This window comes from Bubalus bubalis, chromosome 22 (genome assembly GCF_019923935.1).
Source record: "Bubalus bubalis isolate 160015118507 breed Murrah chromosome 22, NDDB_SH_1, whole genome shotgun sequence".
In the NCBI taxonomy this organism is placed as follows: domain Eukaryota; kingdom Metazoa; phylum Chordata; class Mammalia; order Artiodactyla; family Bovidae; genus Bubalus; species Bubalus bubalis.
Genome location: NC_059178.1, coordinates 4,532,549 through 4,547,322, shown reverse-complemented (window position 1 = coordinate 4,547,322; position 14,774 = coordinate 4,532,549). Strand labels below are relative to the sequence as shown.

Sequence of the window (14,774 nt, the reverse complement as noted above, 5' to 3'; positions counted from 1 at the left end):
GAGTGAGCTCTGATGCAAACTGCGGACTTGGGCTGGTAACGGTGTGTCCGAGAGTCTCACCAGTTGTGACAAATGCCCTGCTCTTGGTGGGGGATGCAGACCGTGGAGAGTCTGCACTGGAGGCTAGGGGCGGTATGGAAACTGCTTTCGGCTCCATTTTGCTGTGAACCTAACAGTGCTCTAAAAAATAAAACCTGTTTGAAAGAGCGGAAAATATTACCCGTGCCAGGGCCCCACCAAAACAAAACAAAACAAAAAACCAGTTAAGCAGCATCTCAGTGATGGGCTGTGCTGCTGGCATTTTTCGGCCTCCCAGGTGACTGAGACGGGCAGTCAGGGCTCAGCAGGCGCTGAGCTAAAAGAACATCAGCTTGGGGACCTGGTGAAGCAGGTAGGGGAGTCGCTCAGTGGACGGCAGAGGAGGGTTAGGGCTAGGCCGGGCATTCAGGGGGTGGCTTCCTGGCTCTCATTTGGCACAAAAGTGCTGAGCATGTGGCAGCTTTTTGAACCTCTAGGATCAAATGCAGACCAACCAGATATTCTGTGAACAAGACATGAGCACACTGGTTTCAGAAAGGAAACCATCTCATGGCCTTACTCCCAACAGGCTTAGTTAACAGACGACAGACCCCTCTTCTCAAAAGAAAATTCAGGGGTAGCTGGAAACCATCACCACCGGCCTCACCAACAGGGCACCAAGCTGGCACAGTGTCCCAGAACGTCTCCAGAAATCTCAAAGGACATGGTGACAACAGCAAGACTTCTAGATTAAATTGCAAATCCATCTATGAATGATATGGCCTCTTGAGAGCAGGACAGAAAACCAGGCAACCCTGGACCCTGGTTCAGAGGACCCAGTGCTCTTTCACAGAAGTCAGTTAGCTTAGAATTCTGAAGGACTAACACTGTTATTTCATTTAAACACCCAGCATGCTCCAAGACAAACCTGGATTTTTCTCATCCAAACCTGCTTTCCGTCTCACAAAAATGTGCAATTCTGTTCTACCAGTTGTTGGGGCCATGCACCCTGGAGTTGGTCCTCCACTCCCTCCTAGCATCCAGTCAAACAGCAAAATATCCAGTTGTGTCAGATGGATCCAGAAGCTAGTGGCTTCCTGCCTCCTTCTCCAGGACCACCGTGGACCAGTTTTGTTGGTCTGTCTAATGTGTGACTCTCTCTCTCGACCCTATTCCATGAGATCACGGGCTTTGCTGCTGCTGCTGCTGCTGCTGCTGCTAAGTCGCTTCAGTCATGTCCAACTCTGTGCGACCCCAGAGACGGCAGCCCACCAGGCTCCCCCATCCCTGGGATTCTCCAGGCAAGAATGCTGGAGTGGGTTGCCATTTCCTTCTCCAATGCGTGAAAGTGAAAAGTGAAAGGGAAGTCGCCCAATCGCGTCCAACTCTTAGCGACCCCATGGACTGCAACCTACCAGGCTCCTCCATCCATGGGATTTTCCAGGCAAGAGCACTGGACTGCTGCTACCACGGGTTAAAGCCACTGCAGCCGGAGTGAAACAAAAGGGGTCAACCAGCTTCCTTGGGAGAAAAAAGTGAAGGAAAAATATGAATGGGACATTTGAACAGACAGTGGAAACTGTGATTTTATGCCTGTCTGCTGTCAGTTAATTTCAAACCTTCAGAAATAGAAGTTGGAGTAGTGACAGTCAAAAATCCTAAATTCAGGATTCTTACAGAAGCAGAGACTGACGCCACCTTGTTATCCCAGCAGCGAGAGATTCAACATTGTAGTCACTTTACAGCGATGCCGCTGGCGTGTGTGTTTGTCAGGGCAGACAACGTTACAGAGGCCCTTGGTTTGGGGAATAAAGAAAAAAACCCTTTCTCCTCCTGCCTCTGAAGTGGTTAGGACTCTCTACAAATAAAAACAGTGCTTAGGAAAATTTAAACAAAGAAAAGAAAAGCAAGATCTTCCTGGACCCAGGGATCAAACCTGGATCTCCTGCAATGGTAGCACATTCTTCACCGTCTGAGCCACCAGGGAAGCCCCAGCTCTTGGACAACCCCCAGCATAGGATAGGCCTTCCATGAATCCTTTTTTTTTTTTTAAGTCCTTATTGAATTTGGTACAATATTGCTTCTGCTTTTTTCCCCCAATGTTTTGTGGTTTGGGCCATGATTTTGGTTTAAGATCCTGGATCAGGGATCGAACATGCAACCCCTGCAGTGGAAGGTCAAGTCTCAACCACTGGACTTTCAGGGATGTCTGTGAATCCTTATTTTTAAAGGAAGTCCTCACAATCACTTCTTTTTGAGTTCTACTCCAGCAAGTGTGTTAGTAGACTTGTTTTGGAGAACAGCCCTAGCAGAATGAGATGCAGTGGGGGACAGGACACGCTTCTTGGATAATCCTAGCTTTGGCCCTAACCAGTTGTTAGGAACTTGGATGGGTCCCATGATCACTCTGGGTCTTGGGTCTATAAAGGAACTGGACTGGACGAGTTGCATTTGACCAATTAAATCAGCATTGCTTGGGAGTATCACCTAAATATCAGTGTTTTTCATGAGTTCTCTAGGGGTGAGGTATAGCCAGGGGCCAGATAATCCATAGAACAGGGCCTCTCACACATTAATCACCTGGGATCTTGTTAAAAGGCAGCATCTGATTTGCCAGGCCAGGGTCTGGGACTCTGGCATTCTAACGAGCTTCCAGGGGAAATCAACTTTGAGTGACAAGGCCTTGGAGTCACTTCCAGCTCTATGACTCCACCGTGTCTATGAAGAGTGAATGTCCCTTTATTAAATCCTCAGAAAAATATCAGTTGTCACTTGACTGGCGTCTCCATTTGAGCTGAGTTTGTAGGAAATGCCGAGCAGATGCCCCTGTGAAATTTAGTGGCTGTTTAAATTGGTTTTGCCTTTTTTGTTGTTCATTTATTTTTTTTAATTGGAGTATAATTGTTTTACAATGTTGTGATAGCTTCTGCTGTACAACAACCTGAATCAGCTGTAAGCGTAAATACATCCTCTCTCTCTGGAGCCCCCCGCCCACCCCTCTAGGTCGTCACAGGGCACCAGGCTGAGCTCCCTGTGCTTACAGCAGCTTCCCACCAGCTAGCTCTTTATCCATGGGCTTCCCTGGTGGCCCAGAGGTAAAGAACCTGCCTGCCAATACAGGAGACATGGGTTCTACCCCTGGGTCAGGAAGATCCCCTGGAGAAGGAAATGGCAACCCACTCCAGTATTCCTGCCTGGAGAATCCCGTGGACAGATGAGCCTGGTGGGCTACAGTCCACGGGGTTGCAAAAGAGTCGGACATGACTTGACAACTGAACAACGAGTGTATACATGTCAATCCGAGTCTCCCAGTTCCTTCCACCCTCTCCTTCCCCCAACTGTGTCCACAAGTTCATTCTCTGTGTCTGCATCTCTATTCCTACCCTGCAGGTAGCTCATCAGGACCATTTTTCTAGATTCCATGCATATGCATTTATATACGGTATTTGTTTTTCTTTTTCTGACTTATTTCACTCTGTATGACAGACTCTAGGTTCATCCACATCACTATCATTGACCCAATTTCATTCCTTTTTATGGCTGAGTTGGTTTTGCTTTTTTAAAAAAATTAGTTGCTCGACCCAGGCAGGAGGAAATAGTGCAAAAACAGACCGGAGAACTTCTCTCTCAAAAGCAGCCTAGGAGACTGTGGTCAGGGAAGGAACCGTTCACAATGTGATTTCTTCTCTTTGCCTGCTGCTCTCTTGTCGGAGTCTTGGTACCAGCTGCCTCCCCCTTGGTCCTCTTCCCTGGCCCATCTGCCTTGCTCCCATATCGCCCGGCGCCTGCTGGGTGAGCCAGACCGGCAGTTGGCAGCAGACAGGAAAGTGGGGAGTTGGCACAGTGCCCGGGGGAGCAGCCCCTCACTGGGGGAGCAGTAGGCAGGAGTGGCAAGGAAGAAGCGTCCCACAGCTGGGGCAGCAGTCCAGGGAACCGGGAATGACAAGGCCAGAGAAGTGCGGCCACAGAGTGACCAGAAGCTCAGGCTCCCACAGCTTAGTGGGTGACCAGAGCCGCTGGCGTGGTGGCCTGGTCCTATGGCTCCCACAGGAAGCCTCTTAACAGTCCCTATCTTCATACCCCCTTAAACAGCACAGCCCCTAAAGGACCGGCAGGATGACCACCAAGAAGCCACCATGATTCAAATCCTTCCCCCGAAACTAAGAAGGCTGTCCGGGGAATGGCTCTGTGGGGAGAAAAAATTGAACTGACAAAGACAGAGGAACAGGAGAAACACATACAAAGTTTATTTAACTCGTACATGTACGTGGAGCCTTCACAAAAGAGTGATGATTCAGAGAAGTGACCAGAACAAGAAGCTTTTATACTGTGTAGACACAGAAATGTAAATTTGTGCAAAGGACTGACAAGACAGAAGGTTTGAGCTGTGGGCAGTAAATGGTGAGGAGGTCATGGGGAGATACGTGTGACTTTCACGAGGTTTGTTTGTACAGAGTTCTTGCCCCAGTTTCCCCATTTCTGGTGATAAGAAGGCCTTCCCTCCTCCGGGTACAGGGAATGCACCTTTCACAGGGGAGTTTTTTTAATAGGACCTCTTTCTGGGAAGAACGGTGATGGGGGAAGGTCAGAATGATCTTTCTGCTTCTTCCATTTTTTAAAAATTCCTTCAACTTAAGATCTTTCATATGCCAAGGTATCATATTTAGGGGTGGCGCATCCTGCATGCCATCAGCTCTTTCCCCTCCCCTCAGATGAAGATTCAGTAAAGAACATAACAAATGCACCATATGCATTGTGTGATTCATCCCACAGAGCTCACTGTCCTGGGTGCTGGGGGTTCAGCAGGGAACAGATCAGACAAGTTTCTGCTGCCATGGAACCTACCTTCAAGCTGGGGGAAAACTATGACAAACAAAAATATAAATAAATACATATCAGGACTGGAAATAACCCGACGTGTCCAAGTATAAGATAACAAATTCTGGGAGATCCAAACTATGAAACTCGGAAACCAAAAACCTCCTTTTTTGCTCAGCCAAAAAAGGAGGGAACCACTGATACACCAAACGACACGGATGATTCTCAAAATAATTACGTGGCATGAAAGAAGCCAGATACAAAAGAGTACATGCTCCACGATCTCATTTAATTATAAAAATTCTAGAAAAGATTAAGAGAGTCTCCAGGGACCAAAAGCTTGTTGTGTGAGGATGGGGGGGGGGGGGTGCGGCACAAAGAGGGCCAGAAAGTGGGGGTGCAAAGGGGCCAGAGAGGTCCCTTAGGAGACTAAATGTGTCCATTCTCTTGGCAGTGGTGATGGTGCCATGGCTGCGTGCGCGTGTCAGAGCGCACCAAACTCAACACTTCAAACGTGAGGAGCACACTGTGTGTCTGTTACACCTATGCAAAGCTGATAAATGTGTGCGTGCGTGTGTGTGTGTGTGTGTGTGTGCCCATACGTACATACATTACATCATGTGCTACGTGAAGACTGAAGCAAGATAAGGAAGGCAGGACATGCTGGGGGCAGGTGGTGCTATTTTAGACGGCAGGTCAGAGAAGGTCTCAGGTGATTGAGACCTGAAGGCAGTAAGAGAACTAGCCACGGGGTTATCTGGGGAGAGAACATTCCAGAAGAAGAAAGAGCAAGGACAAGGGTCTTGTGGGAGCACCCTAGGCCTGAGTAACACTGGAGCTCAGGGATGGCTCAGAATTTAGTTAACAATCAATTCTGAACCGAATCATTGCCCCAAGCTTCACGTACAGTCTTTCATCTGTTCTGCCTACCTGGGGAGAGTCCATGCCTTTGGCTAGGCTTCTTAACATTTATATAAGCCCTGGTCATTCTAAACCAGTTCTGGAATCACACTAAGATTCTCATTCAAGAATTCCAAGGGCTTCCCTGGTGGCTGAGTGGTAAAAAATCCGCCTGCCAATGCAGGAGACACAGGTTCAATCCCTGATCCAGGAAGATCCCACATGCCAAGGAGCAACTAAGCTCATGCACCACAAGTACTGAGCCTGTGCTCTGGAGCCTGTGCTCTGCAACAGGAAAATCCACTGCAGTGAGAAGCCTGAGCACCACAGCGAGAGAGCAGGCCTGCAGCAGCCCCCACTCGCCACAGCCAGAGAAAAGTCCGTGCAGCAACGAAGACCCAGCACAGCCAAAAAATCAATATATTAAATTATTTAAAAAAAATAATTTTTTGATCTGTTTGGCCCCCATCTTCTCTGAAATGGGAAGGTAACCTAATCCCACTTTTAAACTCTTGACTAAGAGTGACTAACAGTATCTAACAAAACACAGAAGACCCTGAAAAAGTGAACATTTACCTGGCATTTGCTCAGTACCAGGCACTGTTCTAAAAACCTTCTATGTATTATCTCAGGACATCTTCCCCCAGCCTTGCAAGGTAGATACTGTTATTATTCCCACTTTACCCTTTATGGGGCTTCCCTGGTGGCTCAGAGGGTAAAGCGACTGCCTGCAATGCAGGAGACCTGGGTTCAATCCCTGGGTCAGGAAGATCCCCTAGAGAAGGAAATGGCAACCCACTCAAGTACTCTTGCCTGAAAAATCCCATGGACAGAGAAACCTGGTAGACTACAGTCCATGGGATCGCAAAGAGTCGGACACGACTGAGCGACTTCACTTTCTTTCTTTCTTTCTTTTCTTTTACCCTTTATAGATACAGACACGCTCAATCAAGAAGTAGGGCTAACAGTTGAACCTGGGAGGTTATGACTCTGAAGCCAGCCCTTGTTAAGTACCCACTCATGGCTTGCAGAGTGCTGCAAATCTCTGATTCTTAACCAGCGGTCCCACATATACCCCTACTGGCCTGGTCCAGGCCTGACCCTGTGCATGGCTGGGACACCTTCCAAATTTGGAGCAGTGCTATAGACTGAATTGTGTCCCCTTCAAATTTATGTGTTAAAGCCCTAACTCCCAATATGATGGTGTTTGGTAAGAGGGCTTTTGAGAGGTGATTAAGCTTAGGTAACATCATGAGGGTGGGGCCCCCGCAACAGAATTAGTGCCTTCACAAGAAGAGATAGCAGAGAGCCTGTCCTCCCCCAACCACTTTCTCTCTCTTTGCCATGTGAGGAGACAGCAAGAAGGCAGCCATCAGCAAGCCCAGAAGAGGGTCCTCACCTGAACCCCACCCTGCTGGCACCCTGACCTCAGGCCTCTAGAACCATGAGAAATAAACTCCTATTGATTAAGCCTCCCAGTCTGTGGTATTTTTGAGCTCATACAGGCAAGGTCAACAGATCATGCCAGATCCAAACACCTCTTATGTATCGAGCTCATTCCTAGGTTCGAGGGTGGCTCAGATGTGGTTTGGAAGGGATCCTGGGAGGGTCCAGTGTATCAGGCTTCCCCACCCACATGCGTGGGACTCAGCCTGAGGCCTGGGCTGATGGCTCAGGAGCTGAGAGGTTGAAGGTGCTGGGATTGGTCCAGCCTTATAGGATTCAGAGAAAGTGAACCAGTGCCTGGGTTTTGGAGCAGGGAAGCCAGGCAGTCAGGAGTGATAGAGTCTGAGGCAGAGGTCCAAGGCAAGCAGGGAATTCTAAGACAGTGAAAGGTAGAGGGTGGTGGGGAGGGCAGGAGAGGCTTCCAGGGATGATGAAGCAAAAGTGGAGGTAAATTTCATGGGAGACCTTTGGCAGGGAGAAAACAGGGCTGGGCTGGTCAGGACAGAAATATGTTCCCAATCAAACTATGTTCTTAGTCCCGTCTCTCCCTGCGTCTCCCCTCAGGGCTGAAGCAAAACCGTTCTGGGACTCACAAGACCTGATTCAGTTCCAGTTGCCCTAACTTGCTGTTATTAAAAAAAAAATTTTTTTAATATTATTTATTTATTTGGCTGTACTGGGTCTAAGTTGCAGCAAGCAGGATCTTCAATCTTCACTGAGGCATGCAAAGATCTTTAGTTTCTGCACGTGGGATCTTTTTTTAGTTGTGGCATGTGGAATTTTAGTTCTGGTTCCTTGACCAGGCATGGACCCCCTGCATTACAAGGCAGAGGCTTAGCCCCTGGACCACCAGGGATGTCCCTCAGGGAATGTCTCTATGAGGTTCACCTTGAAAGAGGATGTCAACATTGGTCAGGTGATTGCTAGTGCTGGAATTTCTGCATTAGCCAGACTCTCCATCTTTCCAATTCTTAGAAATTCACCCCATGATTCTGGGATTACAAAGGAAGAGTGAACCCCAGTTGGCCCATGAACTTCCCTCATGTTACTGGTCTTCTCAGAAGGTGTCAGTGGAGGGGACTTTCCAGAGCCATTCAGCGTGTGTCCAGTTTCCAGTTCACCTTTCTCTGGGTGTCCCACCATCTGGGGAGGGACTGTTGGACTGGTCTGTCACCTGAGAGTCATGGATCTGCCCTGAGAGCCAGCACCGTGGTGGGAGCAACCGCTCAGGTCCTGTCCCAGGAAAGGATGAGCGGGCACTCAAGAAAGGCCGAGCGCCCAGCGGCCCCGTCACCATCCACCCCGCTGAGACGCTCACCTTTGAAGGTAAAACCGCAAAGTGAAGACGGGCAGCAGGTTATCAGCACGGCCTTACCGTCCCGGGGACCAAATGGGTGCTTCTCATTAGACCCTTGCGACTCACTTAAGAACTGTTCCTGGCAGTGGTCAGAGGAACAGCCATGAAGCACAGCGGCTGAATTCATTCAGGAAGAATGCTGCAGGAGCCCGCCCTGGCTCCATGCTCGGACACAGAGCCATCCTGGTGCCCGAAGCACTAGCACTCATCTTTAAGATTTGTGACACCTACTTAAGCTCACGGGAACACAAAGTTCACAAAATGTTTCCAACCTCGGATGAAATGCCTTTCCCTCTTAGCCAAATTGCAGCAAGCTTCAGTCATCTTTATTTCCACCCAATGAGTCCTTGATCAAACATGTTAATTACATTTTCTTCTCCAAGAGGGAAACAGCAGATGGGGGAAACGCTGCCAAACTTAGCTGCCTTTCTTACCTCTAAATTGCCCTCTTTTTAATCAGTTCCAAAATCATAGTTCAAGGTCTGCCTGCCAATGTAGGAGACACAAGGGATGCGGGTTCAATCCCTGGGTCAGGAAGATCCCCTGGAGGAGGAAATGGCAACCCACTCCAATATTCTTGCCTGAAAAATCCTACGGACAGAGGAGTCTGGCAGGCTACAGTCCAAAGGGTCACAGAGTTGGACACAACTGAGCATGAGCATGGCTTGGTGTGTTGGGGAATATATTCAAATTGCACAAAGTAACAATTATTAAAGAGTATTCTAAATTCTTGGCATGTGTTGATTTAATCCCTGGGTCAACCCTTTAAAGCCGACACTATCTTTACCCCTATTTTATAAGTGAGGAAATGGTGACCCAGAGAGCTTAAGCAACTTGCCCAAAATGATATGGCTTGTAAGAGGCAGATCTGGGATTTAAATCCATATTCAGTTTTGGATTCAAGTCCTTGCTTTCAATGGTGGATACAATCTCCTGTCCTTTGCAAGTAAAGTTGATGGTGACCCTTCTACTTTTAGCAGGATGTGTTCCTTGAGGTGTTTCTTCCAAAAATAAAGATATCCTCATTTTTTAATTAAATACTTTGCTATTTTTGACTGCCTCGAGTCTTAGTTTCCAGCATGCAGGGTCTTTCCTTGTGGAGCATAGGCTTCTCTCTAGCTGTGGTGCAGACTCTAGGGCATGTAGTAGTTGTGGGTGTGGGCTCAGGTGCCTGAGGCATGTGGGATCTTAGTTCCCCAACCAAGGATCCAAGCCATGTCCCCTATTTTGGAAGGCAAGTTCTTAAGCACAGGATCACCAGGAAAGTCCCCAGAATGGAGGTATTCTTAACCGACTGACCTCTTCTCATTTGCCCAGCCACATTCACAACCAACAACTCATGTTTCTGAGATGTCTGAGAAAGAATTTGGGTTTCCCTGGGTATAGAGATAGGCTGAGGGCCCCTCAAGGGCCAAAGTTGGACTCAGACAACAAGCACTTATGAACAACCCTCTGCCAGCTACAAACCAGTGTGGCTTCAGGAATTTAACAGTGTTCCAAGACTCCTAGCATCTGTCCAACCAGATGTGAGGAAAAACTGAGAAGACCCAGACTTCACTGAAGTCACAGATTCAGATTCACAGATTCCACCTTTTAAAAACCATCCAAACAGAGTGTGTAGTGTCAATATATGATAAAAACAGCTTCAATCCTGTGTTTGGATTATAGTTCTCTTGTTAAAAATCCATTTTCTTCTTGTCTTTGAAAATTCTCAACTGATTCTAACACTTTCAAAACTATGCATATAAAATTATTCTGGCTCTAAGCACACTTGGGAGAAGGCAGTGGCACCCCACTCCAGTACTCTTGCCTGGAAAATCCTGTGGACGGGGGAGCCTGGTGGGCTGCAGTCCATGGGGTTGCTGGGAGTTGGATACGACTGAGCAACTTGACTTTCACTTTTCACTTTCATGCACTGGAGAAGGAAATGGCAACCCACTCCAGTGTTCTTGCCTGGAGAATCCCAAGGATGGCAGAGCCTGGTGGGCTGCCGTCTATGGGGTCGCACTGAGTCGGACACGACTGAAGCGACTTAGCAGCAGCAGCAGCAAGCACACTTGGCTAGAGAAAGTAATTCTTTCAGATTAATTTTGGGAATACAAGACTTTCAGGGAGTGTTAACTGCTAACTAAAACCAAATTGGCTGCAGTGCCCTGTACACTCCACTGATCGTTTTGCATAAATCATCTCAATACATCATCACAAACACTCATTTTACAGATGAAGAAACTGAGGCTCCGAGAAGTTAACTGACTTGCTTAAGGTCACATAATTCACAAGCAGCAAAGCTTATTATTAAACTCCTGCCTTCCAAGACTGGAGACATAATGAGATGTGGGTTTGATCCCTGGGTCAGGAAGAGCCCCTGGAGCAGGGGATGGCAACCCACGCCAGTATTCTTGCCTGGAGAATCCCATGGACAGAGGAGCCTAGTAGGCTAAAGTCCACAGGGTCACAAAGAGTCAGACACGACTGAAGCAACATAGCATGAGATATAGTAGACTGCAAAATGTGGCCACTGATTCCTTTCACTCGGTTATGGACATCCTGGCGCAGTGTGACATTTCTACTCTACTGTTCAAGAAGTGGCATTTCTCTTCCTGCATCTTGACTCTGGTCTGGCCCCGTGACTTGCTTTGGTCCAGAGAATGTGGTGGGGGTGGTGTTGGGATGGAGCTCAACAAGAACGTTTCATGGAGCTTTCTCCATATTGCTCCCCTGAGATCCACATATAGGAAGCCAGTTGTAGCCAACTGAGGATCAGAGTCCACACGGAGGAGAAGTGAGGAGGCCCAGTCAACAGCCAGCATCAACTGCCAGACCTCCTGGTGAAGCCACCTTGGACCTCCCAGCCCAGCCAAGCCTCAGACTGACTCAAGTCCACAAGTGAGCATGAGTGACCCAGGCAGTATCAGCCACTGCCAGCCCACAGAATTGGGAGAACTAATGAGCTGCTGCTGCTTCAGGGCACTCTGTTTTTGGACGGTTGATGACACCATTTCTCAGCCTCAGCACTACTGGCGTTATAGAATGGGTGGTAGGTACTTCATTGGGGGGCATTGCCCTGAGCAATATCGAACATTCAGCAGCATCCTTGGCCACTATCCAAAGGATGCCGGAAGCACCCCCTCCCAGCTGTGACAATCAAAAACGCCTCCAGACATGGCCAGATGTTCCCTGGGGTCAAAAAACATAAGTGACTCGGGAAACCCTCAGATAGATTTTTTTTTCCCTTCAAAATCTTAAGCAATCAATACCCAGCTTAGGGCAGAGTTGGAAAATGTTCTTTGCCCCTGGACCCACTGACGCCTCCCAGGTGGCCTGGATGAACTCAGCTGTTATCTTGGGAACAGCACTCTGGTTATCAGAAGAAAAAAAAAAAGGTCAGTCCTATACTAAGTAGGTGAAGGGCAGCATTTTTTAAAGAATACTCAGACATATCACGTATTAATGTCCTAGAGTGGACATAACAAACCACCATACAGAGAACAGCATAAAACAACAAAAATGTGTTCCTTCACTGTTCTGGTGGCTGGGAAGTCCAAAATCACAGTGTCAGCAGGGCCACGCTGAAGGGATGCCCCTCTGAAGGCTCAGGAATGATCTCCCCTCGCCCCTCCCACCTCGGGGGGCCACTGGCAGGCCTGGGATTTCCCTTCTCACAGCAGCACCACGCGGATGTCCGCCTGTCTTCACCCAGCCGTTTCCCTCTGTCTGTGTCTCTGTTTGCTCTCTTTATAAAGATATCAGTCAGAGCCCATATTCATCTAAGTATGATCTTATCTTGAATAAGTACATCTGCAAAGACCCTACTTTTGGGCTTCCCTAGTGGCTCAGTGGTCATGAATCCACCTGCCAATGCAGGAGACATGGGTTCGATCCCAGTCCAGGAAGATCCCACGTGCCTCAGAGCCACCGAGCCCGTGTGCCACGACTACTGAGCCTGTGGCTAGAGGCTGTGCTCCACAACAGGAGAAGCCACCGCAAGGAGAAGCCCGAGTGCTGCAACCAGACAGTGAAGCCAGTGCAGCAACGAAGACCCAGCCCAGCTGAAAATAAATGAATAAATAAAGAGCCCTGAGCGCCTGGTATTGGGGGCAGGGGGCGGGGGGGAAGACCCTATTTCCAAACAAGGTCACACTCTGAGGTTCCAGGTGAACATGAATATGGGGGACCCCAGTCAACCCACACACATATGAGCAATGCTTGTGGTGAGTGCGGTTCTCCTGGCCACTGTCCCACCAGGTCGTCTACAGGGTCCGCCTCCAGACCAGCCAACTCCAGGGCTGAGCCGACGAGAGAGCGAGCGGGGCTGCTTCCCGTCCCTCTGACTGGGGCTCCTGCCCTGGCCTCCGCCCTCCCCTCCCTCCTGCTTCACTCTTAACCTAGACTCGCCTTCATCACCGCTGGACGGGACCGTGACCATCGAAAGAGGCCTCCATGCTGCGGAGACGAGCGTCTCTCTCTAGGTGTGGGTTCCTAGACACATTGTCATCTGTTGCTTCACTGCTTGTCTAAACTCCATTCATAAGAGACCACAGTCCCCAGTTTGTATATATATTGCGACTTGCTTTCATGATGAGGTAGAAGACATCTATTTGCATTTTCTTCCCCTCCTCCCAACCACTACATCTTTATTTTTTATTTTTTTAAAGATTTTTGAAGTCCATTTTTAAAGTCCTTATTGAATTGGTTACAATACTGCTTCTGTTTCATATTTTGGTTTTTTGGCCACGAGGCATGAGGGTGGGATCTTCTTTCCCCAACCAGGGATCAAAACCGCACCCCTTGCATTAGAAGGCAAACTCTTAACCACAGGACCACCAGGGAAGTCCAACCCTTATATCTTGGGGGGAAAATGCTTTCGTGCTACAGTGCGAGCTATACGGTTATTAGTGACGCTTCTCTCTCCCAACACTTTCTTGGCTTTCCATGTCTTTTGTCTGCCAAGCACACTTGACCTGTGGTAATGGAAAGGTCACAACAGCAGTGATCAATCTCTCCAGATAGCCTTGTTTGCCGTAAATACACGGTCTCAGGGGATTAGAGTGGTACGACGAGAATGCAGGAAGAATGCGGGGAGAAGTACTACCCGGTTGAGGAAAGAGGGAAGACGAGAACGCGGATAAACACAGCAGCAGGGCTCGCAGCCTCACAGCAGAAGTGCAGATGGGACACTAAGCCAGGAAAAGCCCTTAGGAAACAGAAACAGGAGCTCTCAAATATCTAAGAACTCTTTAGACCGAGAGACTAAACTCAGGTAGGTAAAGTATTTTTCTTTGGGAAACTATACACTAATCTGGTGATTTATGGTACATTGATAATGGCAAAAAAAATTCAAGATTAATATGGTTACTAACAACTAACTTTCAGTCTTTGAAAGGCATTTGCACAAAATCCTATTCATTTTCCTAACAAGCACGTAATATATGGGTAGAAGTCAAACTACTTTACAGATGAATATTTTCAGATTAAAGCATTTTGCATTTTGGACAACACACTGGAATCACCTGGACTGGGGACTGACTTTGTCAAGAGTGAAGGACAAGTGTTGGTGGGTTTATTGCCCTGCTCGTGGGCAGCTACAGCTCAGAACTCCGAGTGTAGGACACCAGAACTTTTAAAGATTATTAGTGCCCAACGTATTTACCATTAAGCAGAAAAAAAAAAAAAATGGAGCCACATCTATTATCATATTGTTGTTGTTCAGTCACTCAGTCGGGTCTGACTCTTGTGACCCTGTGGACTGCAGCACACCAGGCCTCCCTGTCCTGCACCATCATATCGCCCTACTATTATTCATCTGCATTAGGACTGAATACTGTTCCCAGCTGGGGGGCTACCTTTCAAATGGCAGGAACTTGGAAAGAGTGCATTCAGTTCAATTCAGTTCAGTTCAGTCGCTCAGTCCTGTCCAACTCTTTGCAACCCCATGAACCGCAGCACACCAGGCCTCCCTGTCTATCACCAACTCCCAGAGTCTACCCAAACTCATGTCCATCGAGTTGGTGATGCCATCCAACCATCTCATCCCCTTCTCCTCCTGCCCTCAATCTTTCCCAGCATCAGGGTCTTTTCAAATGAGTCAGCTCTTTGCATCAATCAGGTGGCCAAAGTATTGGAGTTTCAGCTTCAACATCAGTCCTTCCAATGAACACCCAGGACTGATTTCCTTTAGGATGGACCGGTTGGATCTCCTTGCAGTCCAAGGGACTCTCAAGAGTCTTCTCCAACA

The 14,774-nt window shown here is 48.2% G+C and overlaps 1 protein-coding gene and 1 long non-coding RNA gene across 12 annotated transcripts in view; one reads left to right on the top strand and one right to left on the bottom strand.

The window, feature by feature from the left end:
* The window catches only part of ALPK2 (alpha kinase 2), a 157,801-nt gene that overhangs the window by 97,228 nt on the left and 45,799 nt on the right, over nt 1-14,774 (bottom strand). The gene's annotated exons all lie outside the window — the stretch shown is intronic.
* Nucleotides 1-14,774, top strand: part of LOC102390942 — a 46,393-nt gene that overhangs the window by 8,731 nt on the left and 22,888 nt on the right. Inside the window, exon 3 of one of the 3 annotated variants that reach the window (XR_003106039.2) lies at nt 608-1,313. The exons of the other annotated variants lie outside the window; for them this stretch is intronic. This is a non-coding gene — a long non-coding RNA (uncharacterized LOC102390942). Of the gene's footprint in view, nt 1-607; nt 1,314-14,774 lie in introns of those variants that run through there. 3 annotated transcript variants of the gene reach the window in all.